Raw genomic sequence first — 18,128 nt, 5'->3', positions numbered from 1 at the left:
AGGCTCAGCCAGAGCCTGAAATGCCCTCAGGTGCACCAGCGGAGAGCGGTTCACCAGCAACGGAAACAACCCCATCACCTACAGCGCTTCCAGAGGGACCAAGCCCAAGTCCACAGTCTGAGGAAGAACTGGTAACCCCAGCCTCAAGGGAACAGTTCCAGACTGAGCAGGAAGCAGATGACAGCCTTCAGAAAGCTTGGGCGGCGGCACGGAGCACCCCACCGCCTCTCAGCTCTTCTAATCAATCCCGGTTTGTTATAGACCAAGGACTTTTATACAAGGAAATTCTTTCTGGTGGACACCGGGAAGAATGGCAGCCGCAAAAAACAGTTGGTGGTTCCAACTAAGTACCGGGGGAAGCTCTTAAGCTTAGCCCATGATCATCCCAGTGGCCATGCTGGGGTGAACAGAACCAAGGACCGGTTGGGGAAGTCCTTCCACTGGGAGGGGATGGGCAAGGACGTTGCCAAGTATGTCCGGTCTTGTGAGGTATGCCAAAGAGTGGGAAAGCCTCAAGACCAGGTCAAGGCCCCTCTCCAGCCACTCCCCATAATTGAGGTCCCATTTCAGCGAGTAGCTGTGGATATTCTGGGTCCTTTCCCAAAAAAGACACCCAGAGGAAAGCAGTACGTACTGACTTTAGTGGACTTTGCTACCCGATGGCCGGAAGCAGTAGCTCTAGGCAACACCAGGGCTAACACTGTGTGCCTGGCCCTAACAGACATCTTTGCCAGGGTAGGTTGGCCCTCCGACATCCTTACAGATTCAGGGTCTAATTTCCTGGCAGGGACCATGGAAAAACTGTGGGAAACTCATGGGGTGAATCACTTGGTTGCCACCCCATACCACCATCAAACCAATGGCCTGGTGGAAAGGTTCAATGGAACTTTGGGGGCCATGATACGAAAATTCATCAACGAATTCTCCAATAATTGGGACCTAGTGTTTGCAGCAGTTGCTGTTTGCCTACAGGGCTGTACCACATCCCAGTTTAGGGTTTTCACCATTTGAACTTGTGTATGGTCACGAGGTTAAGGGGCCATTACAGTTGGTGAAGCAGCAATGGGAGGGGTTTACGCCTTCTCCAGGAACTAACATTCTGGACTTTGTAAGCAACCTACAAAGCACCCTCCGACACTCTTTAGCCCTTGCTAGAGAGAATCTAAAGGATGCTCAGGAAGAGCAAAAGGCCTGGTATGACAGACATGCCAGAGATCGGTCCTTCAAGGTAGGAGACCAGGTTATCGTCTTGAAGGCGCAACAGGCCCATAAGATGGAAGCATCATGGGAAGGGCCCTTCACGGTCCAAGAGCGCCTGGGAGCTGTAAACTACCTCATAGCATTTCCCAATTCCTCACTAAAGCCTAAAGTGTACCATGTTAATTCTCTCAAGCCTTTCTATTCCAGAGACTTACAGGTTTGTCAGTTTACAGTCCAGGGAGATGATGCTGAGTGGCCTGACGGTGTCTACTACGACGGGAAAAAAGACGGTGGCGTGGAAGAGGTGAACCTCTCAACCACCCTGGAACGTCTGCAGCGGCAACAAATCAAGGAGCTGTGCACTAGCTTCGCCCCATTGTTCTCAGCCACCCCAGGACGGACTGAACGGGCATACCACTCCATTGATACAGGTAATGCTCACCCAATCAGAACCCCACCCTACCGAGTGTCTCCTCATGCCCAAGCCGCTATAGAGCGGGAGATCCAGAACATGCTACAGATGGGTATAATCCGCTCATCTACCAGTGCATGGGCATCTCCAGTGGTTCTGGTACCCAAACCAGATGGGGAAATACGCTTTTGCGTGGACTACCGTAAGCTAAATGCTGTAACTCGTCCGGACAACTATCCAATGCCACGTACCGATGAGCTATTGGAAAAGTTGGGACGTGCCCAGTTCATCTCTACAATAGACTTAACCAAGGGGTACTGGCAAGTACCGCTAGATGAACCTGCCAAGGAGAGGTCAGCATTCGTCACCCATGCGGGGGTGTATGAATTCAATGTCCTTCCTTTCGGCCTTCGAAATGCACCCGCCACCTTCCAGAGGCTGGTAGATGGTCTACTAGCTGGACTGGGAGAATTTGCAGTTGCCTACCTCGATGATGTGGCCATTTTTTCAGACTCCTGGCCCGAACACCTACTACACCTGGAAAAGGTCTTTGAGCGCATCAGGCAGGCAGGACTAACTGTTAAGGCCAAAAAGTGTCAAATAGGCCAAAACAGAGTGACTTACCTGGGGCACCAGGTGGGTCGAGGAACCATAAACCCCCTACAGGCCAAGGTGGATGCTATCCAAAAGTGGCCTGTCCCACGGTCCAAGAAGCAGGTCCAATCCTTCTTAGGCTTGGCCGGATACTACAGGCGATTTGTACCCCACTACAGCCAAATCGCTGCCCCACTGACCGACCTGACCAAAAAGACCCAGCCAAATACAGTTAAGTGGACTGATGAGTGTCAAAAGGCCTTTACCCAACTTAAGGCAACGCTCATGTCTGACCCTGTGCTCAGGGCCCCGGACTTTGACAAGCCATTCCTAGTAACCACGGATGCATCTGAGCGTGGTATAGGAGCAGTGCTCATGCAGGAAGCAACAGATCACAACTTCCATCCTGTCGTGTTTCTCAGCAAGAAACTGTCTGAGAGGGAAAGTCACTGGTCAGTCAGTGAAAAGGAATGCTATGCCATTGTGTACGCCCTGGAAAAGCTACGCCCATATGTTTGGGGACGGCGGTTCCAACTACAAACTGACCATGCTGCACTAAAGTGGCTTCATACTGCCAAGGGGAACAACAAGAAACTTCTTCGTTGGAGTTTAGCTCTCCAAGATTTTGATTTTGAAATTCAACACATCACAGGAGCTTCTAATAAAGTTGCTGATGCACTCTCCCGTGAGAGTTTCCCAGAATTCAGTAGTTAAAAAGTGTTCTTAAAATGTAGAAGTCTGTTAGTTATATACTTAGGAGTATATGTAAAGGTGCATGTGTTGTATTAATCTGTTTATTTTCAAGTTCTAGAAGGAAATCGCCGCCAGTGAGCTTCCCCACTGTCTGCAATTTGGGGGGCGTGTCATAAACAGATAGCTAAGGGTTAATGTCTCTTTCACCTGAAGCACCTGACCAGAGGACCAATCAGGAAACCGGATTTTTTCAACTTTGGGTGGAGGGAATTGAGTGTCTAAGGTCTTTTGTTTTCTGCCTGCCTGCTTTCTCTGAGCTTTGGAGAAGTAGTTTCTTTTTTCTAGTCTTCTGTTTCCAAGTGTAAGGACAAAGAGATCAGATAGTAAGTTATATGGTTTCTTTTCTTTGGTATTTGCATGAATATAAGTGCTGGAGTGCTTTGATTTGTATTCTTTTGGAATAAGGCTGTTTATTCAATATTCTTTTAAGCAATTGACCCTGTGTTGTATCATCTAATACAGAGAGAACATTTGTACTTATTTTTCTTTCTTTTTATATAAAGCTTTCTTTTAAGACCTGTTGGAGTTTTTCTTTACTTCAGGGAAATTGAGTCTGTACTCACCAGGGAATTGGTGGGAGGAAGGAATCGGGGAGATCTGTGTGTTGGATTGCTAGCCTGATGTTGCATTCCCTCTGGGGGAATAGGAAAGTACTTTTTGTTTCCAGGATTGGGAACAGAGAGGGAGATTCACTCTGTTTGGATTCACAGAGCTGGTGTCTGTGTATCTCTCCAGGAGCACCTGGAGGGGGGAAGGGAAAAGGATTATTTCCCTTTGTTGTGAGACTCAAGGGATTTGGGTCTTGGGGTCCCCAGGGAAGGTTTTTCAGAGGGACCAGAGTGCCCCAAAACACTCTAATTTTTTGGGTGGTGGCAGCAGGTACCAGGTCCAAGCTGGTAACTAAGCTTGGAGGTTTTCATGCTAACCCCCATATTTTGGACGCTAAGGTCCAAATCTGGGACTAAGGTTATTACACTGACGATACCAAACTGGGAGGGATTGCAACTGATTTAGAGGACAGGGTCAAAATTCAAAATGATCTGGACAAATTGGAGAAATGGTCTGAGGTAAACAGGATGAAGTTCAATAAAGATAAATGCAAAGTGCTCCACTTAGGAAGGAACAATCAGTTTCACACATACAGAATGGGAAGAGACTGTCTAGGAAGGAGTATGGCAGAAAGAGATCTAGGGGTCATAGTAGACCACAAGCTTAATATGAGTCAACAGTGAGATACTGTTGCAAAAAAAAGCAAATGTGATTCTGGGATGAATTAACAGGTGTGTTGTAAACAAGACACGAGAAGTCATTCTTCCTCTTTACTCTGCGCTGGTTAGGCCTCAACTGGAGTATTGTGTCCAGTTCTGGGCACTGCATTTCAAGAAAGATGTGGAGAAATTGGAGAGGGTCCAGAGAAGAGCAACAAGAATGATTAAAGGTCTTGAGAACATGACCTATGAAGGAAGGCTGAAGGAATTGGGTTTGTTTAGTTTGGGAAAGAGAAGACTGAGAGGGGACATGATAGCAGTTTTCAGGTATCTAAAAGGGTGTCATCAGGAGGAGGGAGAAAACTTGTTCACCTTAGCCTCCAATGATAGAACAAGAAGCAATGGGCTTAAACTGCAGCAAGGGAGATTTAAGTTGGACATTAGGAAAAAGTTCCTAACTGTCAGGGTAGTTAAACACTGGAATAGATTGCCTAGGGAAGTTGTGGAATCTCCATCTCTGGAGATATTTAAGAGTAGGTTAGATAAATGTCTATCAGGGATGGTCTAGACAGTATTTGGTCCTGCCATGAGGGCAGGGGACTGGACTCGATGACCTCTCGAGGTCCCTTCCAGTCCTGGAGTCTATGAGTCTATGAGTCTATAACACAGACAGGATTGGGTCCCATATGGTTACAGAGCTGCAGTAAAGTGAAACAAATTTCAGCTTGTGTGATTGGAGGATATCTGGATGCATATTATAAGACTGTCCTCCATAAATGAGGAAAAGTTGAGGTGCCTTTATTATTCTTTTGTTCCACTTTTTCTTTCTATGGGGAATATGCCAATGCAATATCACTGTCTTCCTTTTAAACAAACAAACAAACAAAAAGGCAATGGCTGTTGAAAATAGCAATTCCAGTCCTAGTAACCATGCGAAACATTTTTTGCTCAATTTTATCCTACTTTTTCTACAGCAAGTTACAGTGGATCAGTATATTTGATTTGGGAGAAATGAAGTAACAGCTGCCCAAACTGAGTTTGAGCACTCCTGAATTTTGAGGTGTTCAAATCTGGAAGGCAGGTGCTGTGTGTGTGTGGGGGAGGGGGGGCTGTGGGCTCCACGGGGGAGCACGGAGGCATGTATGCAGCAGCGTGTCTGGAGCTGCACGGAGCCAGACACGCTGGGAGGGGGACCTCATGCGGCTGCCTGCTGTGAGTGGAGAGTGGTGGGGAGACCATATTTTAACATTAAAAAAACAGGACACTCCAGGGGGAGGGAAGCCCCACCCTGCCACCATCCACTCCCTCCAACTGCCCTCCACAGAAACCCCAACCCATCCAACTCCCCCCCCCCGCTCCAGGGGCGAGGGGGTTCCGGGGGGACAGTCAAGGAGAGGGAGCAGGGGGGGTTGGATGGGGTGGAGATTCGGGGGGGGCAGTCAGGGGCAGGGAGAAGGGGGGTTAGATGGGTCAGGGGGGCAGTCAGGGGACAGGTAGCGGTTAGATAGGCATGGGAGTCCCAAGGGTTTGTCAGGGGACAGGAAGGGGGTGGGCTCCTGGGGAGAAGTTGGGGGGTCTCAGGAGGGGGCAGTTGGGGACAAGGAGAAGGGAGGCTTAGACAGGGGGTGGGGTCCCAAGGGGCAGTTAGGGGCAGGGGTCCTGGGAGGGAGCAATCAGGGGACAGGGAGCGGGGGGGGGGTTGGATGGGTTGGGGTTTCTGTGGGGGGCAGTTGGAGGGAGTGGACGGTGGCAGGGTGGGGCTTCCCTCCCCCTGGAGTGTCCTGTTTTTTGAATGTTAAAATATGGTCTCTCTATCATTCACAGCCCTAACAGCACGCTGCCGCATGAGGTCCCCCTCCTTCCTTTCCAGTTGGTAGTGGCCAAGGGAATGCTGGGAAATGTAGTTCTTTCCCTGCTCCAGGGCTGGCTCTATAGACAAGGAGCTAATCAAGGAACTACAGCTCCCGGAGCCCCCTGTTGGTTCTCAGCTCCCATGCCGCCCCTGCAAATGGGCTGCCCCAAGCAGGTGCTTGCTTTGCTGGTGCCTAGAGTCACCCCTGACAGAGACAAGAAAGTGAATTATCAAGCAAAATAAAATAAAACACACAAATCTAAGCCTAATACAGTAATTCAACTGAGTACAGGTAAAAATCTCACCCTGAATGATGTTTCAATAAATCTCTTTCACAGACTGGATGCTTTCCTAGTCTGGGCACAGTCCTTTCCCCTGTATAGCCCTTGTTCCAGCTCAGGTGGTAGCTAGGGGATTCCTCATGATGGCTCTCCCTTTTCTCTGTTCCACCCACTTATATATATTTTGCATAAGGTGGGAATCCTTTGTCCTTCTGGGTCCCCCCCAGTGGAAAAACACCAGGTAAAAGATGGATTCCAGTTCAGGTGACATGATCATATGTTACTGTAAGACTTCATTACCCACTTGCCAGCACACAAGTATACAGGAAGACTTAAAGGTAAAACAGCCATCTGCAGTCAATTGTCCCAGTTAAGGGGAGTCATCAAGATTCCAAACCACCATTAATGGCCCACACTTTGCATAATTACAATAGGCTCTCAGAGGTATATTTTTATTTTCAGTTATGAGTGGCACATTTATACAAATGGGATGATCAGTAGATTATAAATTTTGTAATGATACATTACAAGAAACCTTCTGCATGAAGCATATTCCAGTTACAGTAAAAGCAGCAAAGAATCCTGTGGCACCTTATAGATCCAGACGAACACAGCTACCCCTCTGATACTTGACACCAGTTACAGTAGTGTATTTTCATAAAGTCTTGTAGTGTGCAATGTCATACACAGTAGCTCAAGTGATTTCAACTCTGATTGAGCATTTATGATAACAAAGAGACTCCTAATGAAGCTCACTTAGCTCTTTTTTTAAAGAGTGATGAGGAACTGGTTAAACCAGTCCAGGGAGGACCTTTGGTGCAGGGGTACAGCCTCCTAGCTAAGACACCTGTCCCCACCCCTCTTATTGTTACAGGGCCCTGGCATTCAAGTCCCTGGCTTAATGAGGTTTTTGCAATTGAGTGTGACTCCCACATTTGGGACAAGTTAAGCACAGACCTGCTTCCCTGTATTCCTAAAATAATTACAACATTGGTAACCATATTTCACTACCCGTGCATTCATTACTAAGGTGATTTGTAACCCAACACCTGCCAAAGAAGATCACTTTGACACCACTCTATGCAGGAGCAAACTGTATTTACATAAACACATCCAAAGTCTCTCCCCCTCCCAGCTAGCTGTCAGGGGAGCATTCATTCAGACCCACTAGAGAAGAAAGGAGAAAGAGAGAGAGAGAGAGAGAGAGAATTCTATCAGTTGTTTTTAATTTAAACTGAAATTTGGAAATTTGGAAAATCTATTCCAGTACTAGTTTTGACCAAAAAAAAGTAAGGTTTATGGAAAATTTTCAAGTGAAATCTGGGTTTTCAATTAAAGGTTTTCACAAAAAGAGTCTGTTCTATGCAGAAAATTTTGATTTTTTAAATAAAAAAGTTGGACATATTTCAGTCCCCAACAAGTATATTAAGCTGAAGTCTGAAATATTTAAATTTGGATATGGTTCCTCAGTGACTTGTGGAAGTTGTAGTTCAATTGCCTCATGCGCCATTTTCCTTTATGGGCCATGCACCTAAGCTGTACTACATCTCCCATGATACACCAGTGCGCAGAGGGAATCTACAAGAGGGGTAATAAGGGAGTTGTAGTCCTGATCAGGAATTCTGGTCAAATGAGAATGTGAGGCACCTGAACTACAACACCCACAAAATGTTGTGTTGTATTAAGTCAAATGCCTTACAGACTATTAAGTATAGTACATCAACACTATTATTTCAGCAACAGCCTCCGTCCGCCTCATGCTAAAGCTTTTCTCAGATGTATGCCCTGACGGGCTCTATTGTTATTGTCCCCTTTATACTGATCTTTGTCTCTTACATTCATATCATCTACACCATCCTGGCTCTTACCTTTATATAGAAAACTGATTAGTGGTCCAGTCTTAGAAGGTAATAATAAATTAGTAGTCAAGCTTGGTTATCTTTGTTATTTAAGAATAGTGCATAAAAAGGAGGGACCTGTAATACCTAATCCTTATGGAACCAAAGGCTGCAGCCCAAGGCAATCTAATCTCAATTCTGTCCGATCCAATTAATAACCCAAACATACACTCTTTTATAGTTAGATGTGTTGACAGTCTATAAATTCCCTTTTTACACTCAGAATAATTACTTATAATCTGCTTTCTCTGATACAGATATTGCAATAGCCAAACTCCCCATACTAACACGACTAGTCCGTCTTACATTCAGAACACTTTTTCTGTTAAAGAGAATATTGCACTAAACATTAAATGACTAAACTTCTCATTCTCACTAAATTCAAATTTTCTGCTCTGAATAAAGGTGATACAATTTAGCATTATTACTACAAATTATTGTTAAATGTTGCTGGGTGTTTGAATCACCTGATAATAGGCCTTCACTGAGAAATAGGCCCTTAGCCTAATCGTCAGGAGGCAGCAGGCAAAAAGCCTTCCCTACATGCTTTCCACACTTCATTGTAGTGACTCTCTTCTATAATAAGGACAGCTTGACCTACTTATGACCTAAGTCCAGCTACTCCCCAGATACCAAAAAGCTACTATCTTTCACCTACACCATCCTCATGCCCATGCTAAACCACATGATCTACAGCCTGAAGAAGAACAAGGTGAAGGCCCCCTGAGGAAAACACTGGGTAAGAAAATGTGTTGATTGCAATGGTGGTAGTTTTGCTACAGAAGTGAGTATTTCAACTAACAAGAAGGCTGAAATGAGCCACTTAGAATCTGTGTTTTACCAGAGTTCATCATGACTAGACCTGAGGTCAGAATTACAAAGGTGGTTCCTCAGGCTGTAGACAATGGGGTTGAACATGGGAGTCACCACAATGTATAGCAGGGAGAACACTTTGTTGATATCCAGAGACTGGTTTCCTGATGGTGCCACATACATGATGATCAGAGCCCCGTAGAACGTTGAAACCACAATGAGGTGGGAGGAGTAGGTGGAAAAGGTCTTTTTCCTCCCAGTGGTGGATGGGATTCTCAGGATGGTCAGAATGACATAGATGTAGGACATGATGGTCAGGACAAATGGGATCATTGATATAGTAGAGGCAGATATTAAGAGCTGTTATCTCTATCAGGCTGGTGCTGGTACATGGAAGCTTCAACACAGCTGTTAAATCACAGAAAAAGTGGTTGATCTCACGAGGACCGCAGAAGGGCAACAGGGATGCCATAATTACTGTGAGGGAAGGAGCCACAAAGCCTAATGCCCAAGAAACAAAGACCAGCAGAAAAGAAAACCTGGGACTCATATTGCTTGCATAATGCAGTGGATCACATATTGCCAAGTACCTGTCATAGGACATTCCAGTCAGGAGGAAACACTCAGTAGCTCCCAGAAAGCTAAAAACAAACAACTGAAGGAAACAGCCCAGGAGAGAAATGGTCTTGTCACCTGTTGCAAGACTCCCTAGCAGCCTGGGGATGATATTGGAGACATAGCCAGTCTCCAGGAAGGATAAATTACTGAGGAAGAAATACATGGAGGTGTATAGGTGGTGATCAGTCCATACGGTCAGAATGAGGAGAAGGTTCCCAGCAATGGTTGCTAGGTAGATGACCAAGAACACCACAAAAAGGGTTATCTGCAGCTCGGGAAGAGTCTTAAATCCTACAAGCAGGAATTCTGTAATGAGTGTATGGTTTCCTTTCTCTAGTCCAGCCATTGGTTATCTAAAGGGGAATAAATAAGGTTGATAAAAATTCATATAATTTAAGGCAAGAAGAGACCAATGTGATCATCTAGTCTGACCTCCTGCATAACACAGGTTAGAGAATTTCCCCAAGTGATTCTTGCATCACACTCATATCTTATGGTTGAATGAGAGCACATCTCTTGGAGAGAGATTCAAATTTTGATTTGGAGACTTCAAACTTGATACTTTTTTATTTTTTGGTAAATTTACAAGATCAGTTGATAAAGATAACTGTGTTGATATCATAAAGTTCTGTGAGGTATTTGACTTAGTACTGCATGGCATTCTGAATAATTAATTAATTCTAATTAATGCACAATGTCATATATCTGGAAGAAAGTAGGTCGCATATACAGGATTGAGGACTGTACCATCAAAAGCAGTTACTCTGAAAAGGGCTTGGGTGTTATGGTAGATAACCAACTGAATTTGAGATCCCAGTGTGACGATGTGGCTAAGAGAGTTAATCAATCTCTGGATGGATCAAAAGGGAATATCAGGTAGGAACAGAGAGGTTGTATTGCATACATATACAGCATTACTGTGTTTGTGACTGCAATACTGGTTCCAGTTCTGGTGTCCACACTTCAAAAGGGATCTTGAAAAATTGGGAAGTGTTAAAAAAAGAGCTGTGAGAATGATCCTGGGTTTGAAAAATCTGCCTTCCAGTGAGGCACTCAAGAAGCTACATTTATTTAGCTTAGGCAAGAGAATGTTAACAAGCAACTTGATCACAGTCTGTATGTTCCGAAACAGGGAGAAGAGCTCTGACTGCGGAAATCTGTTTGATCTTCGCAGATAAAGAATTCAATGGTTAGAACCTGAAACTAAACAAATTCAGATTTGAAGTAAGGGAGCACATTTTTTTTTTTAAAGTGAGAGTAAATATCATTGGAACAACTTACCCAGGGATGTGGTGGATTTTAGTCTTTAAAATGAGATTGGATGTCTCTTCCAAATGTTTAGATTCAACTAGGAGTTTTGTGCTGGATTCAGCTCTGGTAAAGGTCCTCCAACTGTCACAGCTAAAGGCAGGGTGGAACAGATTGTTTAGAATAAGTAATTAGCACATATCAAAAAGAACCATTCAAGGTAAAGTGGCCCTCTCATAAACAGATAGTTAAGGGTTAATTCCTCTTTTACCTGTAAAGGGTTAAGAAGTTCACCTAGCCTAGCTGGCACCTGACCAGAGGAACCAATGGGGGAACAAGATGTTTCAAAAGGAAGGAGGGAAGTTTTCCTTTGTTTAGAGTCTCAGTTTCAGCCGGAGTAAAAAAGATAAAGGAACCAGTTCTAGAAAGAAATAAATAGGTTTATGTTTATTTTCTTTGTAACTTGTCTTGATACCAATAAGGGAATTATCAAAATTGGGTATTTGGGTATTTTTTGTGTAACTAAGTTTTTGCCCAGGGGAACCTCCTCTGTGTTTGGAATCTGTTGTCTGTGAGAGTAGCTGGTATGCTAATCTCTCCCAGAGGGTTTTCTTTTACCTTTCTTTTCTTTAATTAAAAGCCTTTTTCTTAATACCTGATTGATTTTTAACTTGTTTTTAGATCCAAGGGAGTTGGATCTGGATCCACCAGGAGTTGGTAGGAGAAAGGAGGGGGGATGGTTAATTTCTCCTTGTTTTAAGATCCAAGGGGTTGGATTTGTGTTCACCAGGAAATTGGTGAAGTCTCTCAAGACTATCCAGAGAAGAAAAGTAGTGCTTGGGGGTGGCGGCAGAGCTACCAGATCTAAGCTGGTAATTAAGCTTAGAAGTGTACGTGCAGGCCCCCACATCTGTTCCCTAAAGTTCAGAGTGGGGAAGGAACCTTGACATGGTGAGCAGCAGTGAGGGATTTTTTAGGAACCTAAAGCCAGATTTTTTTCCTCCTTTGAGATGCTGGGGAAGCAGTGAAGGAGAGATAACCTGAAGGCAAACAGATAAGAGATTCTAACAGAGTGCTTTTTGTTAGAAGGCAAGCTCCAGCTGTGATCACTGAAGGGTCATTAACATATTGCCAAGGCAAGTAACAAAAACCTATTTTACTTGTTTTTTTTCTAAAGAGTCACATTACAGTAACCAAAGATTCCAAGCTGTTCCACCCCTCAGATAGCTAAGGTAGACCAGGGGGAAAAAGTCAGGCAAAGAAAAAAAAACTATCCAACAGCAGCTAGAATTAGCTAAGCTCCAGGCTGAGGAGAGCCAAAAGGAACATGACAGACAGATGGCCAGGGCTGAGGCTGCCAACAAAAGAGCTATGGAGGAGAAACAAAAAGAGATGGAGGAGAGAGAAAAAGAGATGGAGGAGAGGGAAAGAGAGAGAAAGCATGAACTGGAATTAGCAAGGGCTTAGCAGGATGTACCAGCCAACCTTAACAATCCTTCTCCAGGTACTGTTTCCCATCCCAGAAAATTCCCCACCTACAAGGCAGGTGATGATACTGAGGCCTTCTTAGAAAATTTCGAAAGGACCTGCCTTGGGTGCAGCATCTCTGCAGACCAATACATGATAGAGCTGAGGCCACAGTTCAGTGGACCCTTAGCAGAGGTGACGGCTGAAATGCCTAAGGAATGCATGAATGATTATAAACTTTTTCAAACCAAGGCCAGAATCAGAATGGGGCTAACACCTGAGCATGCCCGTCGGCGGTTCAGAGTCCTAAGGTGGAAACCAGATGTATCATTCACCCGACACGCCTACCACATTGGAAAGAATTGGGATGCCTGAATATCAGGAGCAAGTGCTGAATCTGTGGAAGCTCTGTCCTTCCTAATGCAAATGGAGCAGTTCTTAGAGGGTGTTCCTGAGGAAATAGAAAGGTACATCCTAGATGAGGGCAGGGGACTGGACTCGATGACCTCTTGAGGTCCCTTCCAGTCCTAGAGTCTATGAGTCTATGAGAAGCCCAAAACTGTAACCAAGGCGGGGGAGATTGGAGCCAGGTGGGTGGAAGTAGCAGAAAAGAAAAAAACTACTAGCAATTGGAGCGAATATCAGAGGGGGCAAACTGAAAATAAACCCTATCACTGGCGGCTACCCGAGCCCCACCTACAACCCAAGGAAAGCTTCAGACACCTTATTGTCCCACCTCACCAGTCTCCAGTAACCCACCTCGGCCCAGTGACCAGTCAGCTGGACGATGTTTTAAATGTAATGAACTGGGACATATAAAGGCCCACTGTCCCAAGAACCCCAACCAATTACAGTTCATTACACCACAATCACACCAAAGATCCCCAGGCCCAGATGCCTCTCAAATACCCTCGGAGCGAAGGGAAACCTTGAGAGTGAGCAGAAAGAAGGTTATCGCATGAAGAAACACTGGGGCACAAGTGTCAGCTATCCACCAATCCTTAGTGGATCCCCAGTTCATCAACCCAGAGGCCCAAGTGACAATTCACCCATTCATGTCAAAATCTTTAAACTTGCTTACAGTTGAGTTGCCTGTCCAGTACAAGGGTTGATCAGGAATGTGGACTTTTGCAGTCTATGACAATTATCCCATCCCCATGCTACTGGGGGAAGACTTGGCCAACCATATGAAGCTGGCCAAGAGGGTGGGAATGGTCACCCGCGGCCAGGCCAAGCAAGCTTCCACACCCATCCCTGTTCCTGAGCCGTCCACCAGGGCCCCGTCTGTGTTACCAGAGACCCAGACAGAGGTGGTGGAACCAGATCTTGTACCTATGACTGCTACAGCCATAGTGAATTCAGTCCCAGAACCGGAACTGGCAAAGCAACCAGCACCAGAACCATTGCCAGCACTGACTCCAGCGCTTGCAAAGCCATCTCCAACTCCAGCGCCAGAGGGCACCAGTGGGCCTGAACTGGCAAAATCAGCAGACAACCCTACGCCAGAGGCTCAGCCAGAGCCTGAAATATCACATAGTGCATCAGCAGAGAGCGGTTCACAATCAACGAAAACAACCCCATCACCTACATCGCTTCCACAGGGACCAAGCCCAAGTCCACAGTCTAAGGAGGAACTGATGTCTCCAGCATCAAGGGAACAGTACCAGGCTGAGCAGGAAGCAGATGACAGCCTTCAGAAAGCTTGGATGGTGGCAAGGAGCACCCAACCACCTATCAGCTCATCTAACCAATCCCAGTTTGTTGTAGAACAAGGACTTTTATACAAGGAGACTCTTTCTGGTGGACACCAGGAAAACTGGTGTCCACAAAAACAGTAGGTAGTTCCAATTAAGTACCGGGTAAAGCTCTTGAGCTTAGCTCATGATCATCCCAGTGGCCATTCTGAGGGGAACAGAACCAAAGACCGGTTGGGGAAGTCCTTCCATTGGGAGGGAATGGGCAAGGATGTTGCTATTTATGTCCGGTCTTGTGAGGTGTGCCAATGAGTGGGAAAGCCCCAAGACCAGGTCAAAGCCCATCTCCAGCCACTCCCCATAATTGAGGTCCCATTTCAGCGAGAAGCTGTGGATATTCTGGGTCCTTTTCCAAAAAAGACCCCCAGAGGAAAGCAGTACATACTGACTTTCATGGATTTTGCTACCCAATGGCTGGAAGCAGTAACTCTAAGCAACACCAGGGCTAAAAGTATGTGCCAGGCCTTAGCAGACATTTTTGTCAGGGTAGGTTGGCCTTCCGACATCCTTACAGATTTGGGAACTAACTTCCTGGCAGGGACAATGAAAAACCTGTGGGAAGCTCATGGGGTGAATCACTTGGTTGCCATCCCTTACCACCATCAAACCAATGGCCTTGTGGAGAGGTTTAATGGAACTTTGAGGGCCATGATATGTAAATTCATAAATGAACACTCCAATGATTGGGACCTAGTGTTGCAGCAGTTGCTTTTTGCCTACAGGGCTGTACCACATCCCAGTTTAGGGTTTTCACCATTAGAACTTGTATATGGCCGTGAAGTTAAGGGACCATTGCAGTTGCTGAAGCAGCAATGGGAGGGGTTTACGCCTTCTCCAGGAACTAACATTCTAGACTTTGTAAGCAAACTACAAAGCACCCTCCGACACTCTTTTGCTCTTGCTAAAGAAAACCTAAAGGATGCTCAGAAAGAGCAAAAGGCCTGGTATGATAAACATACCAGAGAGCGTTCCTTCAAAGTAGGGGATGAGGTTATGGTCTTAAAGGCGCTACAGACCCATAAGATTGAAGCATCATGGGAAGGGCCATTCACGGTCCAAGAGTGCCTAGGAACTGTTACCTATCTCATAGCATTCCCAACCTCAACCCTAAAGCCTAAAGTGTACCATATTAATTCTCTAAAGCCCTTTTATTCCAGAGAATTAAAGATTTGTCAGTTTACAGCCCAGGGAGGAGATAACGCTGAGTGGCCTGAAGGTGTCTACTACAACGGAAAAAGTGATGGTGGCACGGAAGAGGTGAACCTGACCGCGACCCTTGGACGTCTGCAGTGACAGCAGATCAAGGAGCTGGGCACTAGCTTAGCGCCAATGTTCTCAGCCACCCCAGGACAGACCGAACTGGCATACCACTCCATTGACACAGGTAATGCTCACCCAATTAGAACCCCACCTTACTGGGTGTCTCCTCATACCCAAGCTGCTATAGAACAGGAGATCCAAAACATGCTACAGATGGGTATAATCCACCCCTCTAACAGTGCATGGTCATCTCCAGTGGTTCTAGTTCCTAAACCAGATGGGGAAATATGCTTTTGCGTGGACTACCATAAATTAAATGCTGTAACTCATCCCGACAACTATCCAATGCCATACACGGATGAGTTATTGGAGAAATTGGGACATGCCCAGTTCATCTCTATATTAGACTTAACCAAGGGGTACCGGCAAGTACAGCTAGGTGAACCCGCCAAGGATAGGTCAGCCTTCATCACCCATGCAGGGGTGTATGAATTTAATGTGCTTCCTTTCGGGCTGCGAAATGCACCCGCCACCCTCCAAAGACTTGAAGATAGTCTCCTACCAGGATTGGGAGAATCTGCAGTTGCCTACCTCGATGATGAGGCCATTTTTTCTTATTTATGGGCCGAACACCTGGAGCACCTGGAAAATGTCTTTGAACGCATCAGGCAGGCAGGACTATCTATTAAGTCTAAAAAGTGTCAAATAGGCCAAAACAGAGTGACTTACCTTGGACAACAGGTGGGTCAAGGAACGATAAATCCCCTGCAGGCCAAGGTAGATGCTATCCAAAAGTGGCCTGTCCCAAAGTCAAAGAAACAGGTCCAATCCGTCTTAAGCTTGGCTGGGTATTACAGGCGATTTGTACCACACTACAGCCAAATCGCTGCCCCACTAACAGACCTGACCGGAAAGACACAGCCAAATGCAGTTCAGTGGACTATAAGTGTCAGAAGGCCTTTAACCAGCTTAAGGCTTCCATAGACTCATAGACTCATAGACTCATAGGTCAGAAGGGACCAATATGATCATCTAGTCTGCACAAGGCAGGCCACAGAACCCTACCCATCCACTTTTATAACAACCCCTAACCCAGGACTGAGTTATTGAAATCCTCAAAATTGGTCTGAAGACCTCAAGCTGCAGAGAATCCACCAGCAAGCGACCCATGCCCCACGCTGCAGGGGAAGGCGAAAAACCTCCAGGGCCCCTGCCAATCCGCCCTGGAGGAAAATTCCTTCCCGACCCCAAATATGGTGATCAGCTAAACCCTGAGCATGTGGGCTAGACTCACCAGCCAGCACCCAAGAAGGAATTCTCTGCAGTAACTCAGTTCCCATCCCATCCAACATCTCCCCGCAGACCACTGAGAAGACTTATCTGGTGATAATCCAAGATCAATTGCCCAAATTAAACTATCCTATCATAACATCCCCTCCATATACTTATCAAGCTTAGTCTTAAAACCAGATAAGTCTTTTGCCCCTACTACTTCCCTCGGAAGGCTGTTCCAGAACTTCACTCCCCTAATGGTTAGAAACCTTCGTCTAATTTCAAGTCTAAACTTCCTAATATCCAGTTTGTACCCATTCGTCCTCGTGCCTACATTAGTACTAAACTTAAATAATTCCTCTCCCTCCCTAACGTTAACCCCCCTGATATATTTATATAGAGCAAGCATATCCCCCCGCAGCCTTCTTTTGGCCAGGCTAAACAAGCCAAGCTCTTTGAGTCTCCTTTCATAAGGCAGGTTTTCCATTCCTCGGATCATCCTAGTAGCCCGTCTCTGGACCTGTTCGAGTTTGAATTCATCCTTCTTGAACATGGGACACCAGAACTGCACACAATATTCCAGATGGGGTCTCATCAGCGCCTTATACAACAGTACTAACACCTCCTTATCCTTGCTGGAAATACCTCGCCTGATGCATCCTAAAATCGCATTTGCTTTTTTAACAGCCGTATCACATTGGCGGCTCATAGTCATCCTGCTATCAACCAATACCCCAAGGTCCTTCTCCTCCTCTGTCGCTTCCAACTGATGCGTCCCCAACGTATTGGGGTCCCCAGAGGAACCAATGGGGGAACAAGATGTTTCAAAAGGAAGGAGGGAAGTTTTCCTTTGTTTAGAGTTTCAGTTTCAGCTGGAGTAAAAAAGATCATGGAACCAGACTCTTATCAGAGTAGTAAGTTTTAGAAAGGAATAAATAGGTTTATGTTTATTTTCTTTGTGACTTGTTTTGGTACCATTAAGAGAATTATCAAAATTGGGTATTTGGATATTTTTTGTGTAACTGAGTTTTTGCCCAGGGGAACCTCCTCTGTGTTTGAAATCTGTTGTCTGTGAGAGTAGCTGGTATGCTAATCTCTCTCAGAGGGTTTCCTTTTACCTTTCTTTTCTTTAATTAAAAGCCTTTTTCTTAATACCTGATTGATTTTTAACTTGTTTTTAGATCCAAGAGGGTTGGATCTGGATCCACCAGGAGTTGGTGTGAGAAAAGAGGGGGGATGGTTCATTTCTCCTTGTTTTAAGATTCAAGGGGTTGGATCTGTGTTCACCAGGAATTGGTAAAGTCTCTCAAGACTACGCAAGGAAGAAAAATAGTGCTTGGGGGTGGTGGCAGCGATACCAGATCTAAGCTGGTAAGTAAGCTTAGAAGTGTCCATGCAGGTCCCCACATCTGTACCCTAAAGTTCAGAGTGGGGAAGGAACCTTGACAGGCCCATCAACTCTTCTGCAGTCATTTTGCAAAAACAGGGGGTTAGTGCA

At 45.6% G+C, this 18,128-nt stretch overlaps 1 pseudogene; it reads right to left on the bottom strand.

Moving 5' to 3' along the window:
* Positions 1-9,035: 9,035 nt before the first annotated feature.
* Positions 9,036-9,975, bottom strand: LOC127040852 (olfactory receptor 5V1-like; annotated as a pseudogene).
* Between the last annotated feature and the right edge of the window lie 8,153 nt (positions 9,976-18,128).

Source organism: Gopherus flavomarginatus (genome assembly GCF_025201925.1).
Source record: "Gopherus flavomarginatus isolate rGopFla2 chromosome 11 unlocalized genomic scaffold, rGopFla2.mat.asm SUPER_11_unloc_1, whole genome shotgun sequence".
NCBI lineage: Eukaryota > Metazoa > Chordata > Testudines > Testudinidae > Gopherus > Gopherus flavomarginatus.
The sequence above is the reverse complement of the archived record's forward strand: the minus strand, read 5'-3'. Positions and strand labels throughout refer to the sequence as shown.